The 17,338-nt window shown below is 39.4% G+C and overlaps 1 protein-coding gene across 1 annotated transcript in view; it reads left to right on the forward strand.

Annotated features, from left to right (window-relative positions):
* The window catches only part of MAN2A1 (mannosidase alpha class 2A member 1), a 159,684-nt gene that overhangs the window by 670 nt on the left and 141,676 nt on the right, over positions 1-17,338 (forward strand). The window lies entirely within an intron of this gene.

Here is a 17,338-nt window from a genome sequence, read left to right on the forward strand (position 1 = left end):
TCCGGCAGGGCGAGGCCAAACTGGAGGAGGCTTGGATCTTCCTCCAGCCTGGGCTCCGCAGCCACCTCATCCCGGGCGCGCGGAGTTAACAAAGTACCAGGCGGCGTGCGGTGGCCGGATCGCGCTCAGGGGGAAGTGGCCGTGTTTCCGCACTTCGCACCCGGGCTTGTTGGGGTGGTCACCTGCTGGCCAGTGAACCGGCGCGGCGTGAGGCGCTCCCTCGCCGGCGCAGCGCCCACTGACAGCTGTTAGTGAGCCCCTAGGCCCACACAGGGTTAAGTTGCACTTACCCCCTGCGCGCACCCAGTCGCGGGAATGGATCAAATAAACCCCATCTGGGTGTTACATTTATTTATTTATTTAAACTGCACTGTCGCTTGAGGAAAAAAAGTTTATTCCGTGTTGCAGACCTCTAAGGTATGAATCTGTGGGGTTGATTTTAGTGTCGTCATTCTTCAGCTATTACATGGGGTTTGTTTGGAGCGGATGAGGGAGCCTAGTGGGGAAGCGCTTGTTATACTCCAGCCTGTAGCTATGGGGCGCTCAGTCCCGAGGCAGCGGTCAAATTGTCAAACGAGTTGGGAAAACGACCCGTCTTAAGTCTTTTATCTCAAGTTACTAAAAATAAGCAAACGGAGACAATCGGTTCTGTTTGGGAGGATATACCGCGTGTGCGATTTGTTTCAAGTTATTTGCCAATGACCTGTACGATCCAGAAATTTTAGTAAAACTGGGTATTGGGTAGTATCCCCTGTAATGAATGAACCGAAGAACTCAAAACCCTGACAAGCTGATTTATCAACTACTTCATTCAAGGGTAGAGAAACGTAGGACGTGAACAAGTTGGTGTTTTTTTGTTTGTTTGTTTTTCTTTTGTGTGACAGTGTAAATGACCAAGGAATATTCTTGCCTTTTGTTCTTGTGAAAGGCTAGGACAAAAGGCTTGAGTTTAATGAAATTAGACTACTAATTTTACCTGAATTATTATGAAAGTGAAAAAAAGACCCCTTTGTGGATGGTGTCATCAATACAGAGCATTCAAAATGCTTTGCAGATGAGAGATATTAAAAATCTGGTTGTAAACAGATGTATCAAAAAATTTAAAAGCTTCTGCTTTTAGGTAGTATTATAGAGAAAATAGTTTAGCGTTTGTCCAGTGCTTGTTGATGAGATTGGATAAAACAGTTAAAAAAAGGGGCGGGAGGGAGGAAGGGTAAACCCTCTGAAGCCAGAGCAAATGGAGGAGTTCTAAGCCTTTTTAAAATATGTTGTACAATTTTGGGGCTTAACTTACCGTGATTTTCCCTCCAGCAATCCTATTTTTTCGAATTTTCTCCATTACAGGAAAAACCATAAAAACTGATAGATTTTACTTAAAGTGTTATCTTGAGTAATGTCCTTTGGCTTTGGCTTAATGAACACTTCTCAATGATTTATGCACACATCTGGGGCTGGGGTTCTCTGGCAACCTTGACATTTTACTGTTTCTAAAGAAGTGAGTGAGTCATTTGGTTACTGGGACGTCTTAGGCGAAGTTAATTCCAATATTTTAATATCCAGCCCTAGTCCTTGTCAAGGGGCTGAAGTTCTGCTTACAACATAAAGCATTTAATGGAAAGTGACAGTGGCTGCTGGGAGAAAAGGCCCTGCGTATATTCTGTTTTGTGTGCAAGGGGAGAGGGTTTGGAAGGTGGAACGTTTTATACTTAAGTTTGCCTTTCTCAGATTTTCAGTACTGGCTTTTCGGTGCAAAAGGCACCTTTGCTGATTTAGTTTTGGAGAGCCACTGAATCCCCACGCAGGTGGACTGGATAAATGCTGTATAAGCCTAACTCTTGTATGTCTGATATCAGCCTGTGTGTCTTAGTCTTACATGGTAAACTGCATTCACACAATCACCAGCCAGTAGGTGAGGAAACTTAGGCACAGAGAGAGTAACTTGCCCAGAGTCACACAGCTAAGAGCTGAGATTTCAACAGGCAGCCTTTGGAGTCTGAGCTCTCAGCCACTATGCTGTACTGCCCCCTTTAGTAATGCTTTGCCTACTGTTTAGTCCCCCAACTTGCTTGTGGAAAATAGAGCATAATGCTCTGCAGCTCCTTAGCTTATGACTTTTTTTTTAAAGGAGTTTTTATTATGAAGCCCTAATGAATGTGCTGCTTTTTTTTAAGCCTTTTTTAAAAAAAATAAGTGTTTCATTTTGAGATAATTGTAGATTCACATGCACGTATAAGTAATAATACAGAGATCACATGTATCCTTTACCAGTTTCCCCCAGTGGTACCATCTTGCAAAACTATAATATAGTATCACACCTTGGATATTTATATCTTGATACAGTCAATATACAGAATATTTCCATCACCACAAGGACCCCTTACATTGCCCTTTTATAGCCACAACCATTTTCCTCCTGTCCCTGTTCCCTTCTAGCCCCTGGCAATTACTCACCTGTTCTCAATTTCTGTAATTTTGTCATTTCAAGAATGACAAGTGAAATCATGTAGTGTGCAACCTTTGGGGATTGGCTTTTTTCACTCAGTCTAAATCTCTGCAGAGGCATCCAGGTTGTTACATGTTTGTTCCTTATTATTTTTTGCTGATGTTATTATCTTTTCATTTTTCTTTTGTTCCTTATTATTGCTGAGTAGTATTCCATAGATAGAGCACAGTTTGTTTAACCATTCACCCATTGAAGGACATCTGGGTAGTTTCCAACTTGGGGCAGTTTATTTCAAATAAAACTGCTATGAACGTTATAAACATTCACATAAGCCCTCATTTCTCTGAAAAATGCCCAGGAGTACAATTGCTGGGTCATAGGGTACAGGCATACCTCAGAGATATTGCAGGTTCAGTTCCAGACCACCGAATGTGCTCCTTTTTATGAAACGTTTAATGGTGAGATTTATATCTCTCCCAGAATGTCTTCTAGCTCACTTGAGAGCTAAACATTATAATGAAAACCATTATGCAGCATAGCATCCTAGCATTTGAGTTGATTTTTATTTTTTCACTACTCCTAACTCCTATGTAAATCTTAATCTGATGAGAACACCAAGCATAGCAAAGCTAGGTTGCACTAAATTATATTTCTTTGATGAGTTTGGGTATTGAATTCCTTAGTTGTAATAGAGCCAAGCTAGTCAGTCACTATAAATCATTTTGGGTGTCTAGTAGAATGATTTCTCTAGAAAGGGATTGATTTCCTCCGAATTGTCCATTTTAGTTCCTTCCAGTTTAGTTCCTTCCTTCCTTACATGGTCCATCATGTAAACAAGATATGTTTTAAAACCGTCTTCAGTTGAGAGCAGTCTATTTGCTGTAATTCTGGCTTTCTTTTTTTTTGCCTCCTCCCCAAATGTGTTTTCCGCCACTTGGCCAGACTCTGGGGTGGAAGTGGGCCCAACTCTGGGTGCTCTAGGTTCTCCCACCCTGGAGCAGCTGCCTGCCTCTGAGATAGTCCTTGGAAGGCTTTCCCCTGTGCTTCTGGGAGGAATTCCTTTGAGGCCTTGAGGCAACAGGTGGCTTTGTCTGTTTTCGCTTGTGTGTATTTTAGGGTTAATAAATCTCAGCTAGAAAAATTAATAAAAATTCCACTGTGAATGAGAGGCTGGCCAGGGCCTAATGCCCTGAAGGTGCTTTGAGGTAATGTTAGAATTCGAGCAGATGGAAAGGAGAAACATTGTTAAGGTCTTCCTGAAATTCTTCATCACTTCCTACAAGCGATTTCACAAGTTGCTTACTATCTACTTTGTGTATAAGAGGATGACTTATTAATGTCTTATGTTTGAATCTGCAGAATTAATGACTCAGGTTTTGTATAACAAATGATCGATCTTTAAATAAGTAGTATAGCATATGGTCATAGCGATTCATATTAAACCCTTGAAAGTTCAGAGATCGGGACTGATGGAAAATGTGAAAGTGAAGTTCAGATTTTATCTTGGTGCCCAGAAAACATTTATCAAGTGAGAAAGTGTGAATGTCTTTAAGTATTTGATTGAAAGACGTTGGTAGGTGGGGACTTTTATGTCTTTTTTTTTTTAACTTTTACTGTGAAAATATAATACACATATAAAAACATGCTTAAACACTTTACATCTCTAGTACTTTCTTAAGTGTTCAACACAGTATATGTTTAATTAAAGTTGACCTCAGTCCCCCAGTTGTTTTTTCTTGCTTTTAGAAATCTGTGAATCTTAAGAATAATAAATAGAAAAATACGATTTTTCCTGCTTCTCCACACTCCAGTGCACTCTATTTATAAACAATAGCTCTTGTTAGGGTTTGTGCAGGTGTGTAGAAGGAAGTTTGTTTCATTCCTTGGGGTACACTGTTTGAGAGCTGTGACTTTTGGGAAGTGATGGAACTTTGACCTTGACCGTGGTGACAACCAGGGATTTAGGAGAAATGAGTGCAAGAACATGAAAGCCCCTGAAAAGGGCTGGTTTCCTCCACCCCCTCCAGAGTGGAGTCCAGCAGTCCTTCAGGACTCCTCCTGCCAGCATGTTTCACTAAGACTCAAGAGTCTTCCTATACACGAACTAGGACAGACAGTCATGACTGCATCTGGTCTGAAGGCTTAAGTTTATTATTTTTTAAATTGAATTGAATGTGTTATTCCCAGATCAGCACTGCTGTCAGGACCTAAACAAATGCTTTTGCTTGGGAGATGTTGCAGTCCTGTTTATCTGAAGGGGATTTTCTCTGTGACTCATTAATTAGCATTAAAGGATATCTGGGCTGTGGGCAAAACATTGACTAAAATTACCACTTTTATTTGTTGTTTTTTATTTTGAGTCAGCTATTGATTTTGGTGATAGCTGTTAAAACTTTGACCTTTTTTGACAGACTGGACTAAGTGTTGAGATTGTCCTAGAAAGAGTAGTTCAGTAGCTGCTTCTGATTCCCTGTTTTTACTCTTAGTTTTTTGAGTCCAGCAGTCTTAGTTTTCCCTTGTTGTTCCCTCACTTCCATGGAGATCTGTAAGAAAATGGGAGGATATTCAACAGCTGGGATATAATCTCTGGTTGCTGGATTATAAAGGCCTCATTGCGTTTTTGGCCCCTTCCGTCCTGGTGGTCATATTCCTGGTAGATCAGCTTTTATAGTACATATGGAAGAGAGGAGGAGGAACTCTAAAGAGCAAATTTTGCCTCTATTCACAGTTGTGATTAGTAAGTTGATCAGGAGAGGAAGTGTAGACCATTTTAGCTAAAAGGGGTTTCTGTTTCAGTTACAGGTGTTACACCAAAGCTGCTAATTTTAAGGTTGAAACTGTGTTTAGGTTCAAACAAGTTTGAGGGACGATTGTTCTGAAATGGAGTTGAGACCTAGTGCTTGAGTATTGCTGAATTTGCCTTGTGATAGGGAGGAAGTAAATGATTTGATTTGAGTACACTCAGTCTCTTGAGGTTACAATGTAGCTTTTCTGTGAGACAGTGTATTTAAGGTAATGCTATTTGTATTGCAATACTTCTGTGCAGACCAGTGCATAGTAGGTATCTAGTAAATATTTCATGTTAAATTTGTAAATTTAACACGTTATATCTAAAGAAAAGATCAACCTTGAAGAAAGCTAGTTTAAACGTGCACATCTCTACCTTTGGCTGCCTCACAAACTCTTTGCTACTGACATTTGGGGCTGGATTCTTTGATGTGGGGGGCTGTCCTGTGCATCACAGGATGTTTAGCAGCATCCCCAGTCTCTACCCAGTATATGCCAGAAACACCTTTCCCCAACTTGTAGCAACCAAAAGTGTCTCCGCACATTGCTGTATGTCCCCCGGGGGAAAAAAAATCAACCCTGTTGAAAACCACTTTGGCTGCAGTCTAGCCAAAGGCCTATTCTTTATACCCATAGCACTTTGTTAGCACTTTGCATTTTAGAAAGGAGTGATCAAAAGGCTTAATTCTTTTTTTTTTTTAATTGAAGTATAGTAGAGTTACAATGTTGTGTTAGTTTCCGGTGTACAGCAGTGATTCAGTTATATGTGTGTGTGTGTGTGTGTGTGTGTGTGTGTGTGTGTATCTTCTTTTACATATGCTTTTCCATTATGGCTTATTATGGGATATTGAATATACTTCCCTGTGCTATATAATAGGACCATGTTGTTTATCCATTCTATATATAATAGTTTGCATCTGCTAGTCCCAAACTCCCAGTCCAACCCTTCCCCCCCCTCCCCCCCCCCCCCCCCGGCAACCACAAGTCTGTTCTCTATGTTTGTGAGTCTGTTTCTGTTTTGTAGATAAGTTCATTTGTGTCATATTTTAGATTCCACATATATCGTATGGTATTTGTTTTTCTCTTTGTGACTCACCTTATTTAGTAGGATAATCTCTAGGTCTATCCATGTAGCTGCAAATGGCATTATTTCATTCTTTTTTTATTTCTGGGTAATAGTCGTGTGTGTGTGTGTGTGTGTGTGTGTGTGTGTGTGTATGCCATATCCTCTTTGTCCATTCATCTTTAGATGGACATTTAGTTTGTTTCCCTGTCTTGGCTATTGTAAATAGTGCTGCTGTGAGCATAGGGGTGCATGTATCTTTTTGAATTATATTATAGTTTTGTCTGGATAAATGCCCAGGAGTGGGATTGAAGGATCATATGGCAACTCTATTTTTAGTTTTTTGAGGAACGTCCATACTGTTCTCCATAGTGGCTGCACCAATTTGCATTCTCACTAACAGCGTAGAAGGAGGGTTCCCTTTTCTCCACACCCTCTCCAGCATTTGTTATTTGTAGACTTTTTAATGATGGCCATTTTGACTAGTGTGAGATGGTATCTCATTGTAGTTTTGATTTGCATTTCTCTAAGAATTAGAGATGTCGAGCATCTTTTCATGTGCCTATTGACCATCTGTATGTCTTCTTTGGAGAAATGTCTGTTTGTGTCTTCTGCCCATTTTTTGACTGGGTTGTTTGTTTTTTGAGTTGTTTGAGCTGTTTTTATATTTTGGAAGTTAAGCCCTTGTCAGTCACATTGTTTGCAAATAATTTCCCTCAGTCCATAGGTTGTCTTTTTGTGTTGTTTATGGTTTCCTTTGCTGTGCAAAAATTTATAAATTTGATTAGGTCCCATTTGTTTATTTTTGCTTTTATTTCTATTGCTTTGGGAGACTGACCTAAGAAAACACTGGTACGATTTATGTCAGAGACTGTTTTGCCTATGTTCTCTTTGAGGAGTTTTATGGTGTCATGTCTTGTATTTAAGTCAAAAGGCTTAATTCTAATACTCAAGGATAACTAGCATTTTTTTTTGATGACTGAAATGTATCCTTTCACTAGATGCCCCAAATTCACTTATATTTTTAGGATTCTACATTGCAGTATGTTATAGAAAATACAGGGGTAGATTATGTTCATATGGAAGTTAAAAATGGAAGATTATTGTAATGAAACTTAATTTTAAAAAAATTGGACCATGCTTATTATTCTGAGAAAAGCATTTGGTCAAGTGATAGTAAATAGACCATGTTTTATTTTCCGCAAGCTTAGTTAGAGTTTAGCAGTAGTCTAGATTTATTCCCCTTGCCTTTTAGCACAGGAAAATAAGATATATTGATTAGTAATAAGGTAGTATGGAAGGCATATGCAAAAATAATTTGAGTTGTCTAAAGCTTTCTCAGGCAAGATATTTACTTTCTTCAGTGTATTACTTGTTTTATTTCTGCTAATTCTGATGATTCTGGTTACTGCATTTTGTATTCCTTTTTGAGATTAGAAAAAGCAGGGAAAGAAACTGGAAAATAAAGTAGATGGAGACTTCCTTCCTGTTCATTTCATTTGGTTCTAAACAGCCTTTTTAAAGAAAGGGGGTGGAGGTAGGGGTAGGAAAAGAATGAAATTCGGGGCAAATATTCTCCTTCCTTCCCTTTTGTCTGAAGGCCTGTGGTCTTGAACTTTGCTGAAGTCAGCTAACTGTGGGCCCAGTCTGGCCTGACACCTGTTTATGTAGGGCCACAAGCTAAGAATGATTCTTACATTTTAAAATGGTTAAATATGTCATGACATGGTTACACTCATTCCCCTGTGAATCGAATCATCTCTGGCTGCTTTTGTGTTACAAGGGCAGAGTTGAGAGGTTGCGACAGAAAGTGTAGCCCACAAAGCCTAAAATATTTACTGTTTGACCCTTTGCAGAAAAAGTTTGCCAACCCTTGGTTTAAACCGTATTTCTCTGTTATTAACATTGGAGGCAAATAGTGTGGTTAGATCTGTTGAAGCAGAGGTGGGTTAATTAAAAACAAACAAAGTTCTCGTAAACTGGTTATTAGGTAAGCATTACTCAAACTTAGTTTGTGTTTTGAGAGTGTGGTTTAAAACTTGTGTTGTCTATGTGTTTCATAGATTTCCAAGGGTCCTTGGGGAACTTCTGTACTAGAGCACGGGCATGCTTGACATGTTTAATTTGTTTCCCTTCTATCACCTGAAGATTTCTCACTCTGGGACCGATCTGGGACAGAGGGTTCTAGGGCATGAACTAAGCAAAATTGATCCATAGTCTTGAGATTGCAAACCATGACTTTATTGTGTCTTGGATTTGCTGTAATTCACAGATGGGCTGAATTCTGAGCCTAATCTGATTGCTTGGGTTGGTTAGTACCGTGGTAGGAGAGCCCAGGGCCTTCTGCAAAAGGTATCTTCTGCAAAAACCATAGATCTAGGCCGGAACTTGGCAGTCATCTCTGGGACCCCGACGACTGCTCAGCTTGAAGGCAAAGAACTGACTACCAGGGTGTCTGCAGGGGCAGTGTGCTACTCTGGTTATCCAAGAGTAATTAATTCCTGCTAATTTTGATCCTTCTTTATGCTTCTTAATGATTATGTGTGACTTTCATCGTTCCTGTGGCACAGGCCACCATCCCGTTTGTGTGCTCAAAGACTTTACTGTCACCATTAAAATGTAGTGCACTTCCTCTGAACAAAATGAGTGTAATGCGTCTCATTGAGTGCAACTTTCAAGTGTTTTTATTTTCAAATATATGCATGTGTGCATTTTTCACATGTAAGTGGATTTCTGCACTGGCTTCCTTTGCAGGTAGTTGCCTTCAGAAGTCCAGCAAAATCAACTGCTTTTTGCAAAGGCAGAGCAGGTCCCAAATGAGACCTGATCCTACCAGTGAACATTATTGTCCTGAATCAGGAGTCTGGAGAGCCGAGAAACTTGCCAATTTTTTTTTTTTTCTTCTAAATACATGTTTCTTCCAGGTCTGATGGTGTTTAGTTTTGTAATGGGAAGCTCTTCCTCTTCAGGATGAAGCTGTACGTTGGGCCTGAAGGTGTACTTGGCAGCTTTACCCTCTTTTCCCTCCTGCAGGTGTGGAGGAATCTGGAATTTATTGGTCCTGGCCTTTGTGGCAACATTTTTACCTGTGGAGCATTAGAGGATGGAAGCCTGACAGTCTGAATCATTCTCAGAATTATTTTCTACATAAAAGAAGTCCTGAAATTCTGTTTTTAGAATCAGTGAGGTAGTCATTCTCTTAGCAGTCATCAGTTCCCCAGAAAAGTCATAATAGGAAAGAGTCATAGAATTTTTGGAGGGCGCTTCCAAGGTTAGGTAATTTAGTCTTTGATATTTCAGATAAGGACACAGACGTGTAAACTGGACCTCAGCAGTTTTGTTTTGGTTTTTTGGCTTAGATCCCATAACTAGTCATAGCATACCTGGGACATGCTTGCTGTCCTGTAATTCAATGATCTTTCGTTGTACTACAGCCAGCATATATTTGATGACTCACTATGCGTTAGGTACTATGGAAATTGTGATAGACATGCCAGATATATTAATTGCTTTTTGATAGAGCTTCTTAGTTATTTGAGGAGACACAACTGCCATTTCTGAAACAATTAGAGACAGTTGAGTGTTATTTAGTTATTCTTTAGAAGAGTTAATTTAAAAAAGTTAGAACAGTGCCTGGCATGTAGCAAATGCTCAATAAATGCTAACTATTACCAATGAACAGAGGTTTATATAGTATCTATTATGTACAAGGCATTGTTGTAGGTTCTGGGTATAAAGGAACTAAGAATAAAACAAGAGTCCATGATCTTAATTTATATTCTTAATATAAGGGCAAAGGCCTTAAAGAGAATTCAGAACTAAGTTCGTGTAATGGCCTAGCTCCAACTGACCAAAGGACATGGGACAGAAGCTAGGCTTTTCTGATTGGGTAGGACTTTGAAAGGAGAAAAGACATTCCTAGTGTGAAGTACAATGCTTCCGAAGGATCGGAGCCTGGCACAATGAGAAGAGGTAAGGAGGTTGGTTTGATTTATAATATTTGGAGCTTATAAAGAGTAATTGGGAAAACACAGCAGGTAGTTTGGGATCAGATTGTGAATTTTCCTGAGAGCCAGTGCGAGGAGTTATGAGTTGGATGGTGGTGAACCATTCGAAGTTATTGAGTATGTCAGGAAGCTGCTTGAGAAAACCAATGTTGGAGAATTAATTTCATAGAAAATTTTAGACCTGGAAGGGAGCTAAGAGAATATTAAATCTAAATTATTCTGGTAGCAGGTGTGTAGGAAGACTCAGAAGCAGGAAGGCAGCTGAGAATCTGTTTGAGGTAATACAGACATAAGGCAGTAAATCCCTGTACCAGTATTGAATTGGCTGGAATCAAGAGGAAGAGGGAAAACGTGGAGACATTTTGTTAGAAGTGTCGGGCTTTCTAACAGATTTGATAAAGGGTAATGATGGGTGGCTTGAGTAAAAAAGGTTCTCCCACCTTTTTCCTTTGGGGCATTTGGAGACTGCTTGTACTGCTTGCAGAAGGGGATAGTTGGAAGGATAAGCTAGTTTGGGAAGCCAAGTTCAGTTTCGTGTATGATGAGGTGGATGTGAGTGGAAATAGCCAAGTGGGCTGGAGTGCCAGAGTGAGAGATCGGGGAAGGGAGATGCTGATCTGGTATCATCAGCACAGTCGAGAATGAATGAGCTCACATGGGGCCTTGTGAGAAGACAGCAGAGAGCCAAGTAACATTTCTTATAGCCAAAAGCTATGCTTCTTAGATTAAGATTACTGTGTAGCAGATGTTAATAAAATGCAGCAGCTTGTATTCAAATTGTCAGAGACCAGTTCATTGGTCAGCATACCTCAGAAAAGGTAAGGCTATCATAAGGAAGGATTACAAAGAAGGATTTCAGTAGGAAATGAAAAAAGGCCCATTTCACCTTTGGCCCAAATTATGGGACTAAATTATTTTTTCTAGGTTATAAGAACAAAAAATAGATTACTCTATGTGTGTGTGCATGTGGGGTGTGTGTGTATGTTGGGGGGTGGGGGAGGGAGAGGGAGGAAAAGAGAGATTTATTAAAGACCAAAAGGCAGCACTCTAAGCAGGGGCCTCATAGCTCAAGGTTGTTCTGAAGATCAAACAGATTTCTGAGGATACCCCCAAACTGCCTGTTGTTTATAGCAAAGAAGAGCCTGTCCCATTTGAATGGTGGCTAGCCTCATGTCCCTCACCCCAGAACTGAAGAAGAACTCTTTTTGTCCCCAGACCAATTAGTGAAAATTTGTAGGGCCAAATGACAACACTCAAGATGCAAGATATTGGGCTGGCCAAAAATTTCGTTTGTAAGATGTTATGGAAAAACTCGGATGAACTTTTTGGCCAACCCTAATACTTCTTGTGACTTTCAGGGGAGATCTAACCAATAACGGTTTAAAAGAAAAAAAATTTGAAGAACCCAAGAAATTAATATCTTTAACTCATCTCTGATAGCTGATAGTATGATATTTAGAAGTTTGCTATTTTACATTCTTTTATGTTGCATTGTGCCTTACTATTGCTTTTGTTGTGTCTGTGGTATTTATCATGCTCCTCCTTGCCCTTGTAGATCAATTGGTTCAGACCGATTTTTTAAAAAATTTATTTTATTGAAGTATAGTTGATTTACAGTGTTGTGTTAATTTCTGCTGTACAGCAAAGTGATTTAGTTATACATATATATACACATTCTTTTTCATATTCTTTTCCATTTCGGCGTATCACAGGACGTTGAATATAGTTCCCTGTGCTATACAGTAGGACCTTGTTGTTTATCCATTCTGTATATAATAGTTTGCATCTGCTAATCCCAAACTCCCAACCCATTCCCCCCTCCTCCCCTTCGGCAACCACAAGCCTGTTCTCCATCAGACTGATTTTTACAGAGTCACTAGGAAAGGATTTGTAAAACTTTAGAATATTTGATGCTTGGAAAGAAAAGTAAGGAAATTCAGAATTTATAATAATTCAGGTGGGACTTGCCTAAACACCTGTCTCTTGTCTGTAAGGAATAGAGGGGCTTATTCAGGAAATGAATAGTATAAGCAAGACTGAAGGTAGGCTGATTATCTACTTAATACAATCCTGCCTTCAGAGATTCCCCAGAACTATTTCTGTATGAAAAACCGTCTTAGACATGCCAATTGCATTTATTTTAATAGGCTAACACTGTTTAGGTTGATTTGTTTTTTCCATTTTTGACAGTTACTTTCTTTTTACATTAAAATTGTGTTCCTCATTACTTGTGTAAAATTATAATATGTCGATAGAACTTTTATTAGCAGATCCTGAAGTATAATATATGTCATTCCTTCATGGAGAATGAGTTAGGTAGTATAAATGGATTGTGCATAGTAACCCTTGTGTACAAAGACAGGCATATGTCAAAAAATATAAGATAGATTAACAACATGCACCAGAAGTCTTTGATCAGATGAATGCATGACAGTATGATCCTGGTTCCTTGGGAATTGTTGCAGTCTGAAAGTGTATCCCATGAACTTTTATGCATGTTCTTGGGTGGGATACATTGTTGACATATTATCTCAGAGTACTATGTGTAAGGATAGAAATTCCATTAAAATATAAAATATGTTTTAGAAGAAAAATTAGTATGATTTTTTAAAAAGTTACAAAACTATAAAGAAAAGTAATGTCCCATGGAAGAGTTTGCCAAGTGCTGAATTAAAGAATTCTATTAGTCAACACCTAATTTGCTTAGTGCCACTTAATTGCAGTTATTAACTATATTTGAAAGTAATAAAACTGTACTGTATGAAAATATTTTATAACGTAAACATTTTGTGCTGCCTGCAAGGCCTTGTTCTCATAATCATTTTTAAAAAGATACCTGTTTTGCAGAATTTCACTTTATACAGTGGCTCGGTGCCTAAAATGTGGCCTCAACAGGAGGTGGTTCCTGTGCAGCTGCACTGGGCTGCTGTGGATGGGGATGATAGGGTTTCAATTCCCGTAAACATCGGGAAACCCATAGGGTGGAAGGAGAGCTATGTCCTGGAGCCCACAGAAAGCTGCCAGCAATTGGAATCCTGACCGTACTTTGGAGGTGGTGAGAGAATGGGATTACAAAGATGGGGAGAACCACTGTGGTCTGTTGTTTTTCTGGGTCAGGGCTGGGATCCTCTGTAGTGATTCCAGCAGCTACAGAGTGGTTACCCACATGCAGCCAGGAGGAGTCTTTTGGGTTCCCTGAAGGAAGCAAGGGATGGTGAACTTGGAGTCCCAGCTCTTCCCTTCACAGTCACTCGGCACTCTATTCATATACCTACATCCAAGTAGCCTTTGTCACTGTCACACCTAGGCAGGTGTGAGATTTATGAATGATGATTTCCAGGGCAAAGAGTGCCTTGGCTCTTGTGTTTTGGCAGGGTATTATGTAATTAAGTATTCTTTGTGCTCCCACGGTGAGGGCATTTATTTCTCTGAATGGACAAGTAGAAGCACAAAGACAATACCTTGGAAGAGATTCAGGCATGATCAGCTCCAGGTCTGGGTAAATCACTGAAAGGTCATTTGTAATTGTGGTTTGTGGCTTGTTGATAGAGTAGTAGAGTTACATACATAACTGTGGCCACAGCCTTAGTTCACACTCTTTCTGGCCTCAGCACTGCACATCTTAAGGGGTGGAGTGGTCACTTGGGTGACTTGTCATTTTATCAAACCAAAATGCTTTCCTGTCACATGCCTGAGATCTGACTAAATAGCAGGATTTTTCTGTATAGTTGCATAGCAGCTGACTGACGTGGAACTAAGGCAATAACGGTGACTCTCTTTTACCAAATCACTGTTCCTATATTTAGCTTTAATGCAGTGGTTCTTAACTGGATATGTGTGAGAATTGCCTGGTGAGCCTTTTACAATGATAAAAGGCAGATCTGTGCACTCTCTCTCTGGGTAATCCCATTCATTCCCACGGCCTTAAATTCATATTTATACTGACCACTCAAGTTTATACATTCTCCTGACTTTCAGACTTGCATGTCAGTGTGACACCACCGTTGAGCTATCTAATAGTTCCAGAATGGAACCTTTGCCCCTCACTCTGTACCTTCCCCAACATTCCTTGTTTTCTTAAAATGCCACCCACTATCCTCCCAGTTCCCCAGCAAAAACCATCATCCTCCCAGTTGTCTCAGCAAAAATAAGGGGCCATTTTTCTTGCTTTCCTGCCCCCAGACCCCCACCCGCACCCCGCCCAGTTCATCTGTCCTGTCAAATCCTTTCACATTCCTCCACCTCTGCTGCCTTGGCTCGGCCCTGGCTACCTCGATGTTTACCTGGCAAACTGCAGTAACCTCTTCCTCCACTGCTTCACTACAGCACCAGGATAGCTTTAAAACACTTTTTGTTCATTGATCCCAAAACTGTCCAGGATGAAGATACGGATGTTTCTTTCCCTGAAAAATATTTTTAACCATAACGTCTTTTTCTGCCTCCTTTATTCAAAGATAGTATATAGTCTTGTTAGATCAAAATATGCCCCTGGGAAACAGCTTATAAAGTCACATGGTCTCACCTTCCTTGCTCCATTGTATGGGCTCTCAGGTCCTTAGGCTCCCAGCTCTCCGCCTCTTCTGATGGGCATTTGGGCAGACTTCCACTCACAGGGACTTCAAGTGTAAGGATACTTGCTGAGCTTTATATAGGACAGCTCTCTGCCAGGTGTATTACTTTCCTAATAAATCACAACAAACTTAGTGGCTTAAAACAAGAAAAATGTATTATCTTACAGTTCTACAGGTCAGAAGTTTGGAAAGGGTCTTATTTGACTAAAATCAAGACGTTGGCAGGGCTGATTTCCTCATGGAGACTTTAAGGGAGAATCCATTTCCTCACCTTTTCCAGCCTCTAGAGGCTGCCTGCATTTGCTGCTCAAAGGTCCCCTTCTAGCCTGGCATCACTTTCACCTGCTCTTCTGTCTTCATACCTCCTCTGACTGTGACTCTTCCATCACCTTGTTTTCCATTATAAGGCCCCATGTGATTATGTTGGGACTACCTGAATATTCTAGGACAGCCTCCCCATCTCAAAAATCTTAAGTTAATCACATCAGCAAAGTTCCTTTTGCCATGTAAAGTAACAGATTCACATTTTTCAGGGATTAGGACATGGACATCATTGGGAGGCCATTATTCTGCCTGCCACACCAGGCACTATTTAAACTGATTTGTGTATGCAAACTAATTTAACACTCATAACCATCCTATGAGTTACGTATTATTAGTGATCCCCATTTTACAGATGAGGAAACTGAGGCACAGAGAAATTATGTAACTTGCCCAAGGTTATACAGCCATTAATAGTGGAACCATAATTCAAATTTGGCTAGGCTTTATTTTTTATCTTATTTTCCAGCTTTATTGAGAAATAATTGACGTATAACATTATATAAGTTTAAGGTGTACAAATGATGCTTTGATACATGTATATATTACGAAATGATTACTCGAATAATATTAGTTGACAAATCCATCACCTCACATAATTACCATTTCTTTTTTGTGGTGGGAACACATATTTATATACAGTATCGTTAACTGTAATCATCGTGCTATACATTAGATCCCTAGAATTTATTCATCTTATAACTGGTAGTTTGTACCCTTTGATTAACATCTCTCCGTTTTCCCAGCCTCCCAGCCCCAAGTAACTATTAATACCATTCTATTCTGTGTTTCTATGATTTTTCAGATTCCACATGTAAATGGTACCATATAGTATATGTATTTTTTTTGACTTATTTCACTTAGCATAATGTCTCAAGGCCCATCTGTATTATCACAAATAGAGGATTTCCTTCTTTTTTTATGGCTAAGGTGTGTGTGTGTGTACACATGTACCACATTTTCTTTATTCATCTGTTGATGGACACTTAGATTGTTTTGGTATCTTGGCTGTTGTGAGTAATGCTGCAGTGAACATTTCTTTGAGATCCTGTTTTCATTTCCTTTTGATACATACCCAGAAGTGGCATTGCTGGATCATATAGTAGTTCTATTTTTATTTGTTGAGGAACCTCCATACTGTTTTCCATAATGGATGCACCAGTTTACATTCCCACTGACAGTGCTCAAGGGTTCTATTTTCTCTATACCCTCACCAACACTTGTTACCTCTTGTCTTTTTGATGACAGCCATTTTATCCATTGTGAGGTGATAGGTGATATCTCATTGTGGTTTTGATTTGCATTTCCCTGATGATTAGTGCTGTCGAGCACCTTTTCATGTACCTGTTGGCCATCTGTATATCAGCTTTGGAAAAATATCTATTCCTCTGCTCAATTTTTAATCAGTTTTTTTTTAAACTACTGAGTTGTATGCATTCTTTATATATTGGGTATTAACCCCTTATTAGATACATGTTTGCAAATATTTTCTCTTATTCCATAGGTTCCCTTTTTTTGTTGTTGATTATTTCTTTTGCTGTGCAGAGCTTTTTAGTTTGATGTAGTCCCACGTACTAATTTTTGCTTTTGTTGCTTGTGCTTTTGGGGTCACATCCAAAAAATTGTTGCCCAGACCAATGTCAAACATTTTCCTTATGTTTTTTTCTAGGGGTTTTACAGTTTCAGTTCTTATGTTTAAGTCCTGAATCCATTTCAGTGGTATAAGATTGGGGTCTAATTCCATTCTTCTGCTTGTGGTTTTCCAGTATTCTCAACATTGTTTATGGAATAGAATATCCATTCCTCTTTGAGTATTTTTGGCTCCCTTGTCAAATATTAGTTGACCATATATGTGAGGATTTATTTCTGAGCTCCTGATTCTGTTTCATTGGCCTGTCAGTTTTTATGCCAGTACCATACTGTTTTGATTACTATAGCTTTGTAGTACAGTTTAAAATCAGGAAGTGTGATGCCTCCAGCTTTACTCTTCTTTCTCAGTATTGCTTTGGCTTTTTGAGGTCTTTCATCATTTTATACAAATTACACGATTGTTTTTTCCATTTCTGAAAAAATGCCATTGGAATTTTGATAGGGATTGCATTGAATTTTGATAGGGACGGTGTTGGGTAATATGAACATTTTAACA

The sequence above is a fragment of the Lagenorhynchus albirostris genome, chromosome 3 (assembly GCF_949774975.1).
Source record: "Lagenorhynchus albirostris chromosome 3, mLagAlb1.1, whole genome shotgun sequence".
Taxonomy (NCBI): domain Eukaryota; kingdom Metazoa; phylum Chordata; class Mammalia; order Artiodactyla; family Delphinidae; genus Lagenorhynchus; species Lagenorhynchus albirostris.